The following is a 12,422-nucleotide window of genomic DNA, read 5'->3' on the forward strand; positions in this document are numbered from 1 at the left end:
CCTGCCAGAGATCCAACTGAGGGCTGATGCTGATGTTGGCACGTGGTTTGGGCCAAGTTGGTTCCCGCCCTGGAGCAGAGTAGGTGACACTCACTCTTAGGCCAGGGAGCATTGCTACAAAGTGTTGAAACCCCTCAGGTGGGTTACATGTTGGACAGCTATCACAAGATCAGTAGTTCAAACCCACCGTCCGTTCTGAGGCGCTTCCTGCCCCCGTGAAGCTGTGCAGCCTCAGATACCTAGGGATTTGGAATGAACTCAATGGCAGTTGTTTGGTGGTGGTGGTGGTGGTGGGTGCTGTTGGGTTGGTTGCAGCCCGTCTTGACCTTGTGCACCACAGAACGAAACACCGCTGGGCCCTGTGCCAACCTCACAAGGGTTGTTCTTTTATGTTAATCAATCCCTTTATTGGGGCTTGTGTTACTCTGGGTGGACTAGAGAAACAAATTCATAGAGACACTCATGTGTGTAAGAAAGAGCTTTATAGGCAAGAGCAACTGAACCTTGAGAAAACATCCCAGCCCCGTCCAGATCAAGTCCATAAGCCCGATATTAGACCCTATGTCCAATACCAGTCTATAAAGTCCTCTTCAGACTCACGAAACACACGCAATGATGCCGAATGCAGGAAGGTCACAGGCCAGTAGGTGGGAAGTCTTGCAGACCCAGTGGCATTGTAAGCATTTCAGCATTGGCAGGGGTCTCCACGGGGTGACTCCAGCTCCAGGGCTCTAGTGTAGCTCCCTATGTCTTATCAGCAGGAAGACAAAGCAGAGAGAGTGTAGGCCTGGCCTCCAGTGAGCTATTTAGCTCCTTAGTGCCTCCAGATGAAGTCATCAACCTGCGACCTGATTGACAGGCTAATCTCCACCCCTTGTTGTCAAGTCTCGAATTGACAACAGATTATGTAACTGCCACAGGGCTCTTACAGCTCTTATCACAATCCATCCATTGTATCAAGCACATTTGTACATATGCTGCCAGCATCATTTCCAACACATGCTCTTTCTACTCGAGCCCTTGGTATCAGCTCCTCTTTTTTCCCTTCCCTCTCCAACCCTCGTGAACCCTTGATGATTTATAAATTAGGTTTTATTTCCATATTTTACACCGTCCTCTGTCTCCCTTCACCTTTGTTCCTGTGGTTCGTACCTCATGCTTGTTCTGATGGGAGAGCCACGGTGTCAGTCCATCTCCAGGACGACCTTCTGGTCGTTTGCGCTCCTCTTCCCAAAATGCTGCTGTGGTCATGTTGTCAGGTGGATTGGTTCCGACTCACAGGTTCCGCTGCTGCGTCCACCCTGCCACCGCCCCTCAGCACCTGCACCCCAGGCCCCAGGCCCACAGAGGAGTGACATCCTGCTGAGAATGGAGGCTGTGTCTGCCCCTTATGGAGGTAGGTCCTCCAAGAAAAGAGGGGAGCGAGTGCAGGCCCTCAGGAGAGAGCTCCTGCAGGGCAGGGGGCAGGAAGCAGCAGAAGGTTCCTCCTGGGTGAGAGCTGCCAGCTGGCCTGGCACTCAGCCGCCTTCCGGGGTCAGCCCAGGGCTGCTCTGCCTATGAAGAACACAGGCCAGGTGAGGAGTGGGGGCAGGGCTGGGGGAAATGGAGCAAGAGGTTAGACATGATTGGTCAAGGGAAGTTTTCAAATCCAACACCCAGGAACAGGGGGTGTGGGGGGCTCAGGGAGGAAGGGAGTCCCCAGAAGAGAGAGTTCTACATCCGGAGGGAGGGCGTGATGTGCAAATGAACCAGGAACTGTCTGTGATCTTGGGCTCTCAGCCCACCCCTCCCTGCCCCAAGCCTGGGGACACCCCCTTCACTCCCTGCTCTCAGCCACCTCTAGGGACTAACCCCCCTGCCTGTCGCATTTCTCCATGTGCTCCCAGCTCAGGACGTTACCAAAGCTCCCCAGTGGAGGGCCAGCAGAGAGAGGAAGGCCGTGCTCCAGGAGGCGGGTGGCTGGGGACCTGGAGGCCTTTGTGCATACAGTCTGTGTGGGTCAGAACCAATTCCGGGCCACCAAACAGCACCAGTACCGAACAGGACAAAGACAAGATGTCGTCTGTATGAGGGGGGCCATCAGCATGAGGTCATAATGGTGTCCAAGGGTCAACAGTCATCCGGATACATACCGTAGATACTCGTGTATAAGCTGAGTTGTCCAGAACATTTTTTAATGCGGTTTTTGTGGTAAAATTAGGTGCCTCAGCTGATAGTCGGGTTGACTTATATGCAGTAAACAAGGCAAGGAATTCGAAGAAAGCGTTTACAAACAGATGCTGGTAGCACATCAATGCATCCCAGTCCAAGGGGGAGGGAGAGAAGAGGCAGTGGGATCATGCTCAGGATGTTTGATAAAAGATGTTTGATATATGGATTATGATAAGAGTTGTATGAGCCCCTAATAAAATGTTTAAAAGAAAAAGATGTTTAATAAAAGAGCGTCTCTGCCCAAGGCAATCAGGGCATGACTCATGACCCCCCAGCGAGGCGATCCCTATCAAATACATGCCCAGGGGTCCCTGTGGGAGACAGATGGCCCCTCCCCAGGCTGGCTAGAGAGCCCTGGACATAATCCACTTTCTTTTCTTTCTTTCTTCTTTTCAAAATTTTTTTATTAAACGATCATTTTATTAGGGGCTCTTTCAACTCATAAAAATCCACACATCAATTGTGTCAGGAGGCATATTTGTACATAGGTCGCCATCTTTCTTTTCTAGATATTTACTCTCTGTTGAGCCCTTGGTATCTGCGCCTCTTTTTTCCGTCCCTCCCCACCACCTTCGTGACCCCTTGATAGATTATAAATGTTTATTATTTTCATCTCTCACACCCACTGCTGTCTCCCTTCCCCCAAGGTCTCTGCTGTTCTTCCCCCTGGAGGGGTGTGTGTGTGTGGTTAAGTGTCAATCATTTCCCTCATCTCCCCCTTCCTCCCCACCTTCCCCACCTCCTCTCCCCACTTCCCCCCCCCCCTCCTGGTATCTCTATTCGGGTTCCTCTTCCTGGATTCCGTGTGTCCAGAGCTCTCTTTTTGTTGTTTTGAATCCACTTTCTAATGCTCCCTGCCTGCGGGCAAGACTCTTCTCATGCCTAGGTATTGACCAGGAGGAATTCCGGGGAGGTTTAATGCCCCTGGGGACTCTGGAAACGCAGTGGGGCCTTCACTGTCGCCAACAGTCTTCTCCCAACAAGGAGCTCTGATTCGCCTCTGATTAGCTTGCAGAATTCCATGTCTAGGCCTCAAGGATCAGAACCAGAGTGTCTGGGTCAGTTGGCATCACGTAGCTCACAAAGTTATATTCCACAGCCTACGGTAGTGAGGCATGCTTGGGGTCTTAAAAACCTTCAAGGTGTCATCTCAGGTCCCACGATTGGTCTCTACAAGCTCAGAAGCACAAGGGGAAAAAGCCAACCAAAAAGCCAAAGGAGAAACTGGTCTACCCAGCCAAACTCAAACCAACCCCAAGCCCAAACCAAACTCTGAGTTTTTGAAACTGTAAGTGTTTTTGCGGGCGTAGAAAGCTCTGTCTTTCTCCTGTGGTGGTCTCTAACTGCTGACCTTCCAGATCGTAACCCACCACGTAACCACTATGCTGCCGAGGCGGGAAGAGAGGATGGGCAAGAACAATCAGTCAATGCTCCAGCGAATCCCGCTGATGCACAGACCGGGATGTGTGCAGCCTCGCTGCCATCCAGAGTGCTCTGGAAAGTGGACTACTGCAGATGCAGCCAGGCTAAAAGAAAATTTTAAAAATCATTTTATTGGGGCTCATACAACTCTTATCACAATCCATACATACATCAATTGTGTAAAGCACACTTATACATTCGTTGCCTTCATCATTCTCAAAATTCACTCTCCACTTGGGTTCCTGGAATCAGCTCCTCATTTTCCTTTTCTCCCTCCCCCTCGTTCCCCCCTCCCTCATGAACCCTTAATAATTTATAAATTATTATTTTATCTTATCTTAGCCAGGTTAAAATTTTACATCCATTCATTTGAGCTCCTTTTTGGCCCGTTTTAAATGTGTTCTAGATTTGAATATTTTCTGCTTTCTGATGGAGCTTTTTCTGCTTCACTTAGTTATTGTTGTTGAGTTTGTTTGTTGTTTTTGTACATTTTTCTGTATTTGAAATCCAGGAGAGGTAAATCTACCGAGAGTAACTGGATGAATGGTTTCTTTATCAGTGGGGCAGGGGAGGTAGGGGGTGGGGGAGCCAATAACAATGAGAAACAGAAAGAAGAAAATATTCTGAAATTGATGGTGGAGCTGATTGTGAAACTCTTCTTAAAGTGATTGGACTATCGAGTTGTTGCTTATGCGAATTATATGCCAAGAAAACTGGTTTGAAAAAGTCAGTCAAGGAAAATCCCGTGCACCACAATAGTGCTAAAAGCAACGCACCACGGGATTTCACGGGACGGGGCGGTGCTTCCTTCCCTTGTGTGTAATGACCTGGCCCAGTTCCACAGTTGGTAACAACATGTGTGTGTGCATGTGTAAAACTTTTAAAATTGTATCTAGTTCAATCCAGCTCAGGGTCTCATGGCCAAAATACCACATGGTTCCAGAATTGGGGGCACTGCGGTCTCATCCCTTTAGACTTGAGAGATTATGGCTTCCTTGCCCCTCCACTCTCCCACCCCCCAGCAGTACCACCGTCCCCACATCTATCAAGAGAGGTCTCCTTGGTGAGTCATGTTCTCCAAATGTTCTCTGGCTAGACTGACCACTCACTTGAAGAATAGGCTCTGAAAGGGCAGTGGGTCAGAACGCACGTCCCCGTTGGGTGATCCTTGGGCTGAGTGGAAGGAGGATGGATTGCACAGGTCTCAAGGCCAGTCCAAACTGGGAGGAGCTTTGCAGAGGGGTCTTAAGATGGAAAGCTGAGGACCAGGAGGCTTAAGGTGGAAGATTTAGATAACAGGAGCTTGGGGTCCTAGAACAGGGGATTCTTGGTTTAAAGGTCTCAGTCAGGCAGAAGCCAGGAGCAGGAGTGAGACAGAGACGTTGACGCCGTGTGACATCCAAAGGGATATAAAAGAGATCAAAATGCTAACAAGGCTCACCTTCAGCTGTTGGAGGTTTAGGAATGATTTTGCTTTCATCTATACCTTTTTCTCTCTCTTTTTTTGTAGATATATATTTTTATTTAAATCATTTTATTGGGGCTCATACCAGTCTTATCACAATCCATACACACAGCAATTGTGTAAAGCACACTTATACATCTATACCATTTTCAGTCCTAGAAATTCGCTAACGCAGTTTGTGTCATGAGAATATTACTGCAGGGTGGAGGTTACCCCTTGGTTGGGCTGTGAGCCCAATGACGGCAGCTCCTCGGGAGAAAGACAAGGCTCTCTACTCCGCCCCGCACTTACAGTCCTGGACACGGCGTGGCCGGGGCGCAGGAAGATGTGGCTGTCTGCACCCATAAAAATGTACAGACTCAAGCCCTAGATACAGAGTCGCTGTGAGTCGGAATGGCAGTGGGCTCGGTGGGTCGCAGAGGACAGACGCCCTTGAGCCCACACCGCAGCAGCCCTGTTGTTCCAGGAATGGCCACCAGGGGCCAGCAGCACCCCGCACTCCTGCGGGCCATCTACAGGTGATGGGCAGGAGGCCCCCTCTGGGAAAGGTCTTTCCTGCCACCGTCTAATCGCCATTTCCTTTCCACACGCTTCTGTCCCGGGCCATTTCCCATTAAATGGCAGTCGCTGAGTTCTCTGAGGACCACAGCTGTCTGCAAGCTGGGGGTGGGGAGGGGTCCGTGTGGGGGTGGAGTTCCTGGGGCGCACACTCTGCAGAGGACTGTGGACAAAGGGAGAAAGGCCACCGGTGGTGCAAGAATCCACTCCTCCCTGGGGAGGGGGCACAGGAAACGGAGACTGTTTCCGGGGCTGAGAGCTGGCCAAAGGAGAGCCAGAGGTCAGAGGAGGGGTCAGGGTGTCCCTGATGCAATTCTGACCGAAGCCAGCAAAGGGTGGCTTGAAGGGTGTCTCCGAGGCGACTGGATAAGGGGCAGAAGCGTCCCAGACCTGACCTGCCCCCACCAGGATGTTGCGGAACCCTTAATGGGGCGTGGACCCAGAGAAGCCAGAAGCCCTTTTGAGAAGGAGAAAAAACAGCCTTAGGTCCTTCAATGAATCAGGAAACCTGCCACCCCTACTGTGTGACCTTGGGAGAGAGACTTCCCCTCTCTGGGCCCCCAGCCCATCAATCACCTGTAGTGGGTTAGATGAAATGACCTGTGAGCCTCTCCCAACCATCAGGAGCCCTGAGGGTGCCTGCTGGGCTCAGAGTTGGGCCTTTAACTGAAAGATGGGCAATTGGACCCACCTGCTGCTCTGGGAGAAAGATGAGCCAGTCTGCTCCCGTGGTGCGATGGTCAGTGGCCGGTTTTTCAGACACAGATTTCCAGGCCTTTCTTCTGAGGCACCTCCTGGTAGATTCGAACTAATAACCTCTTAGTTAGGAACCAGGCACGTTATCCCTTAACCACCAGGATCCCCTCCTTCCTCCAGATACCACAGCCGTTCTTCCAGCTCCCAAAGGTTTTCTTGATAACTTTCTCAGACAGGGAGACAAGGATCACCACTCTTAGAAGACACGTATATTAGGAATGTGAAAAGAACACTGATAATCTTAGTAGGATAACTCAATTTTAACCTGTATCTATTGTCAACTTGGTTCCAACTCAGAACAAACTTATAGGACAGAGTAGCCATTGTGCCACCAGGGCTCCTAAGCCCAGCTTACGTGCCTGGACCGCTACAGCTCTATGCCAATCCACTTTTGCACTTACTAATGGGGTCCTGGTGGCATAGTGGTTACACCTTGGGCTGTGATCCAGAAGGTCAACAGTTCAAAACCATCAGCTGCTCCTCGGGAGAAAGATGGGGCTTTCTACTCCTGTAAATAGTTACAGTCTCAAAAACTCACAGGAACAGTTCTGTCCTGTCCTATATGGCTGCAACTAGTTGATATCGACATGATGGCAGAAATTATATATATATATATATATATTTGTATGCATGTGTGCTTGTGTGTACAGATATCCCTACAACAATGAGCACATCTACTGTCCAGACTATGCCTTCTAAATATTGCTCTCTCCTAAAAATAATCAATGCTTCAGAGAGCAATGGATGATTTCAGGAGTGGGGCAGGGTAAGTTCAAAATGAACTTAGAACATCTTATTGTGTCAGAAAGTGTGGTAGTTCCATAATCTGTTGTCAACTTGAGACTCAAGACTGAAGGGGGGCAGAAAAAAGAGTGAAGGGGTGGAGTTTAGCCTGTCAATCAGGTCACGGCTTGATGACCTCATTTGGAGGTGCTAAGGAGATAAATGGCTCTCACTAGAGGCTGGACACACACACACTCCCTGTGAGACATTCCTGTTGAGAAGGCACATGGACTTTCCACCGACTGACCTGTGATCGTCCTGCATTCGGCGTCATTGCGTGTGTTTCGTGAGTCTGAAGAGAACTTTAAAGATTGTTATAGGGCTCATGGGATAATATCAGACTTATGGACTTGATCTGGGCTGGGCTGTTTGCTCAGTATTCTGTTGTTCTTGTAGATAAAGCTCTTTCTTATGCACATATGAGTCTCCCTGGATTTGCTTCTTTCTCTAGTCCACCGGGACTCACACAGAAAGTAAGTATTCAGGAGGGAGGGAATCTATCAAAAGAGCGCCGGAGCCAGCTTAACAGGTTTCCATAGTTAAATCTGGGGCAGCTTTAAGCCTTAAAATCAGTAACGATAAAAGGAGAGGGAGGGGAAAAAAAAAAGAGGACCTGATGCGAGGGGCTTAAGTGGAGAGCAAATGCCTTGAGAATGATTGGTGCAGGGAATGTATGGATGTGCTTTATACAATTGATGTATGTATATGTATGGATTGTGATAAGAGTTGTATGAGCCCCTAATAAAATGTAAAAAAAGAAAAGAGGAGAAAAAAATGATTAGGGCAAAGACTGTACAGATATGCTTTATACAATTGATGTATGTATATGTATGAACTGTGATAAGAATTGTATGAGCCCCAATAAATTGTTAAAAATAAAAAAAGAAAATACCAAAAAAAAATTAATAACGATAGAAATAAACTATAACTCACTGCAGCAAGTCAAAATCTCTGAGCCACATGGATAACAAAATAAGAAAAGAAAGTGCTTGTGAACTGATCAAACAGTGGTGGTGGAATCAGAAAGCTCCCATTTGATGATTCTATTTTCCAAGCGTGGCTGGGACATTAGCTCTTGTCCCGAATGCCGCGTCACAGGGTAACTTTGACCTTGTTCCATTAGACATAGGGTCTCTGTCCCTCCCCTTGAAACTAGAAGGTTTCTGTGACTGTCTTGTCCCACAGAGTATGGCAGAGGTAGAACTCTCTGGATTCCCAGAGAAGCTCATCAACTTCGATGGTCCTTCTGCCTTGTTCCCTGGAACCGACTGACCCTGAAAGTCTTCAGCCCCCACCTAAGCACACTGGCTTCCTGAGGCTACCATGCTCTGAGGAAGCCCAAACCCTGAGAAGACAGAACACAGAGAGTTTCCAGCTCCTCCGCCCCTCCCTGTGGCTCTGACAGCAGCCTCATGAGAGACCCCAAGCCAGACTGCTCAGCAGGGAGCTTCCCAAATGTGCGACCCACAGAATCTGAGATGGCCATATTTCATCAATCTTCTCTGATTTAGCTGCCAGGATGTCCCACCGAAACAAAAACTGACATACAGATCATATATGTACATATGAGTCTATGAGGGGCTTCAAAAAGTTCGTGGAAAAAGAGAATTAAAAGGTGATAGGATTTTCCCACAAACTCTTTGAAATGTGTGTATGTGTACCTCTCCTACCCACTTATTTGACGTTTACATTTATGATCATAATAATTTAATGTGAAAGTTATTGTAAGTTATTAGATGAGTTCTTTCCTCTCTACGTCCAGCTTCCAACCCATAGAAGCGCCCGTGTCTGCTGGGCTCACCCCTGAAGCAGCCAGCCCTGCAGCAGGCCGATTCTATATATTGCTCCCCACCATCTCCCATCTCTGCGGAACAGAAGAGGGCCGGGAGAAGAATGGGAGTTCCACCTGTCACTGTGCTCAGGGGGAGCCCGTACGGGGACCAAGGGGCAGTGGCACAGACAGAACAAGTACCCACTGCAGGGTTGAAAATGAAGGAGGGGTGCACCAGGCTCTCACCACATCCATTCATCTGCGTGCTGAGCAAATGAGGAAAGTGGGTTATGTGAAGAATGTGGCACATCGATTAGAGGAAGGCTTATTAACACCTGCACCGTGCAGGCGCCCCCCCCCCCCACGCCTGCTGACAGTGAGGAGGGCTCAAGCACTTGCAGCTAAAGATCAAGGCTCCAAGCCTTCGGTGTGGATTCTGACTCAACGTAACGAAGACCACCTCCTCACCACTGGACCGGTACGCAGCATCATGACAAATGGAGGACAAGATTGATGTTCTCCAGGATTGCGCCTTGTTTGTGAGACAGGACAAGGAGCAAAGGGGGAGATTGGGCAGGGCGTGTGCGGAGTCTGTGCATTATCTTGGGACTACGTTTCCCAGAACCCCTTGCTACCCCGGGGCATAAATTCCCCCATGGGAGGAAGTTCCTGGAGAGTCAGCCTGTGCGCAGCAAGAAATCCAGAGACCAGCCATGCTGGCCGGGAAGGCTTTCCCTTCCTCCTTAGGAGTTTCTTAATAAAATTCTCCCGTGATGCCCGTGTCTTCCAAATCAGTCACCTTTCTTTTGCAAAGACAATGCCTTGAATTCCTGGAACACTTGGTCCACAATCAATGCTCATGGAAGCAGCAGACAAAGATCAAAAGAGAGGCGGGTGTGCGCGCGCGTTCAAGAAGGAAGAGAATGTTTTGAAATGGATTATGGTAGCAGTTCAATTCTACTTTGTGTGATTGAACTATGGAATTGCATGTTATATCGCTTTTAGCTCCGATAAAATGGTTTTGGGTAAAAAGTTGAAAAAAAAGATGAGGCAACACAATTGCACTGGGTAGAGATGCTGCACAAGGCATCTTTAAAGTGCTACACAGCAAGGTTGTCGCCCTGAGGACTCGAGTGAGCCTGACCCAAGCTAGACCGAAGAAGAATCAAAGCATCTGAATCTTGCTGCTGGCCAACAATACTGAAAGTACCATGGACTGGCACAAGACCACGCAGACCTGTCCTGGAAGGACGGCGGCCAGAATCCTCCTTAGAAGCCAGGCTGACGGGACTCCACCTCCCATACTTGGACCGGTGCCTGCAAAAGGACGGCCGGTGAGGTAGAGCAGAGGGGCAGTGGGAAGAGGAAGTCCCCTGAGAGATGGAGGGACATAGTGGCTGCAGCAGTGGGCGCAAACGTGAGGGCAACGGGGAGGACAGGACGGTGCAGGACTGGGTGGTGTTTCATCGGGTCGCTGTGAATCCCAACAGACTCCAGGCCACCTGGCAACTGCAGCTGTGTCCCATCCTGCCACCAGAGCCACCGAAAGCTGTTCTTGAGAGAGCACAGTTGCAGACTTTGAGGGAGTGACAATGAGAAGGCCACTGAGCTGCTGGAGGGGCCACGGCGGAGACGGGGAGCTGGGCTCTCAGAACTCAATGCTCTGGAAGGACCAAGTCCCCAGCAGGAAGGGTCATGAACTACTCAGGGTACCTGGGGGCTTGGGGTCTACGGCAGAAGCTCGCCACCCCTCCTCTTCCTCCTCCTCTGTTGAGCTCCGTGTCCTCCACTCTCAGCCTCAGGTTCCCAGTCCCCCAGCCCAGCATCTTGTCGCTCAACCCCTGGGGTTTGAGAGCCCTGGCTCCTCCTCGGGGGTTGTGGACAGGGTGACTGTGAAGGGCAGGGGCATGAGCAGCTGGTACCAGACTCGCCCTGAAGGAGTTGCCAATGCCACGCAGGTGATAGCAAAAGGAAGAACCTTATTGTACCGGCACCTGGCTCAGTGGATTCCTATCCAGAGACTGAGCCGGGGAGCATTTTATCAGGAAGGGTCATGGATTCACAGGGTGGCCAGCCAGCAAGGTCATACAGAAGCAGAAAGAAGCCATTACACAGGGCTGCAGGGGGAGACGGCTGGCGGGGTACAGAAGTGGAATTGGGGGGCGCTTAAGGTCATGGAGGTTTTTTTTTCACATCCCACAGGTTTCCGTCTCTCGGAGCAGTGTTTGGTCTCTGCCTGCCCACAACCCTCACTAACCATGGTGACCTTCAGCCCCACCAGGTGTCCGGGCCAAGCCATCAACTGTGCCTCTCGCGCTGCCCCAGGGCCAGTTGAGCACCAGACAGCAGGGCCTTGGAGTGCAGAGCACAGGGTGCTGGGTGCGCAGCATTTCCACGTGCCCTGCCTCTGGTGCCTCCTCCTCCTCCTTGGCATAAGGCTGGTGTTACACAGCAACCTGAGTAACCCTCACCTGACCATGTTGACAGTGAGAACGGGGTGTGCGTCTAGTGAGGACAGCCACACAAGTATCCATGATCCACGTGTGCTGACTCCCCAAAGATGATGTCCTGACCTCTGTTCCTGTCCTGTGAACCGGGTTGGAAGCAGAACTTTCTTTCATGTGAAGGAAACCCTAGAGGAGTGGGTCTTAAGCCGCGCTGCTTCCAAGTTATAAAAAGAAAACAGAACCTGTGTTAACACACCGTGGAGGTGGTGTCTGGCCTCCTCTCACGTCACTCGGGGAAGGCGACTCAAACTCGGTGTCAGCACACAGTCCTTGCCTAGAAGACAGAGGTCAGACCTGGTGCTCCCCTTAACCTCCTTGACCTATTCTTGCACCAGCGTCCCTCCCAAGGCACTCACATGTCTCTGCTGGGTTCAATAACTCATCGCAAGCAATGACCACGTGGAACTCAGACGCCAAAACCACACTGGTAAGATGTGCGTGTTACTAGATCACAATTCAGGTTCAGAAATGCCCAGGAAAAAGTTCTGGTCAAGAGTGCCTCTCCTCAGCTGTGCCTACACGGATGCCTTTCTCTGTGTCCTTGATCTCCCAGTCTTGGGCCCCTCCACCTTTGCCCAGCTTAGGTGTTACAAAGCTCTTTAGCACTGTTGATGAATGCCCAGGAGCACCCCATTCTACCACTAACCTCAGCCCAAAGAGCTCAGCTCTGGTTCTGTGCAGGCAGCAAGCCTAGCACCCCCAATTAAATGCCTGGAGGCAGCCTCCTCTGCAAGCCAGCCTCCTGCCTGAAGGCACTCAGCATTCATCTTCTGTGGGCCAGCAGGTCCGCTGCTCTTAGTGCTGCTACCTCAGTCACTGCTCCTGCCCCCCCCCCCACGTGCCTGGTGTCACAGCTCTGTAGCCCGAGTTTAGGAGATTCAATACACAGGAATCCTGTGGTCCAAAGCACAGGCGCTCCTCCTGGCTCTTCTTTCTTGATAGTAGTGCA

This window comes from Tenrec ecaudatus, chromosome 6, assembly GCF_050624435.1.
Source record: "Tenrec ecaudatus isolate mTenEca1 chromosome 6, mTenEca1.hap1, whole genome shotgun sequence".
Taxonomy (NCBI): Eukaryota; Metazoa; Chordata; class Mammalia; order Afrosoricida; family Tenrecidae; genus Tenrec; species Tenrec ecaudatus.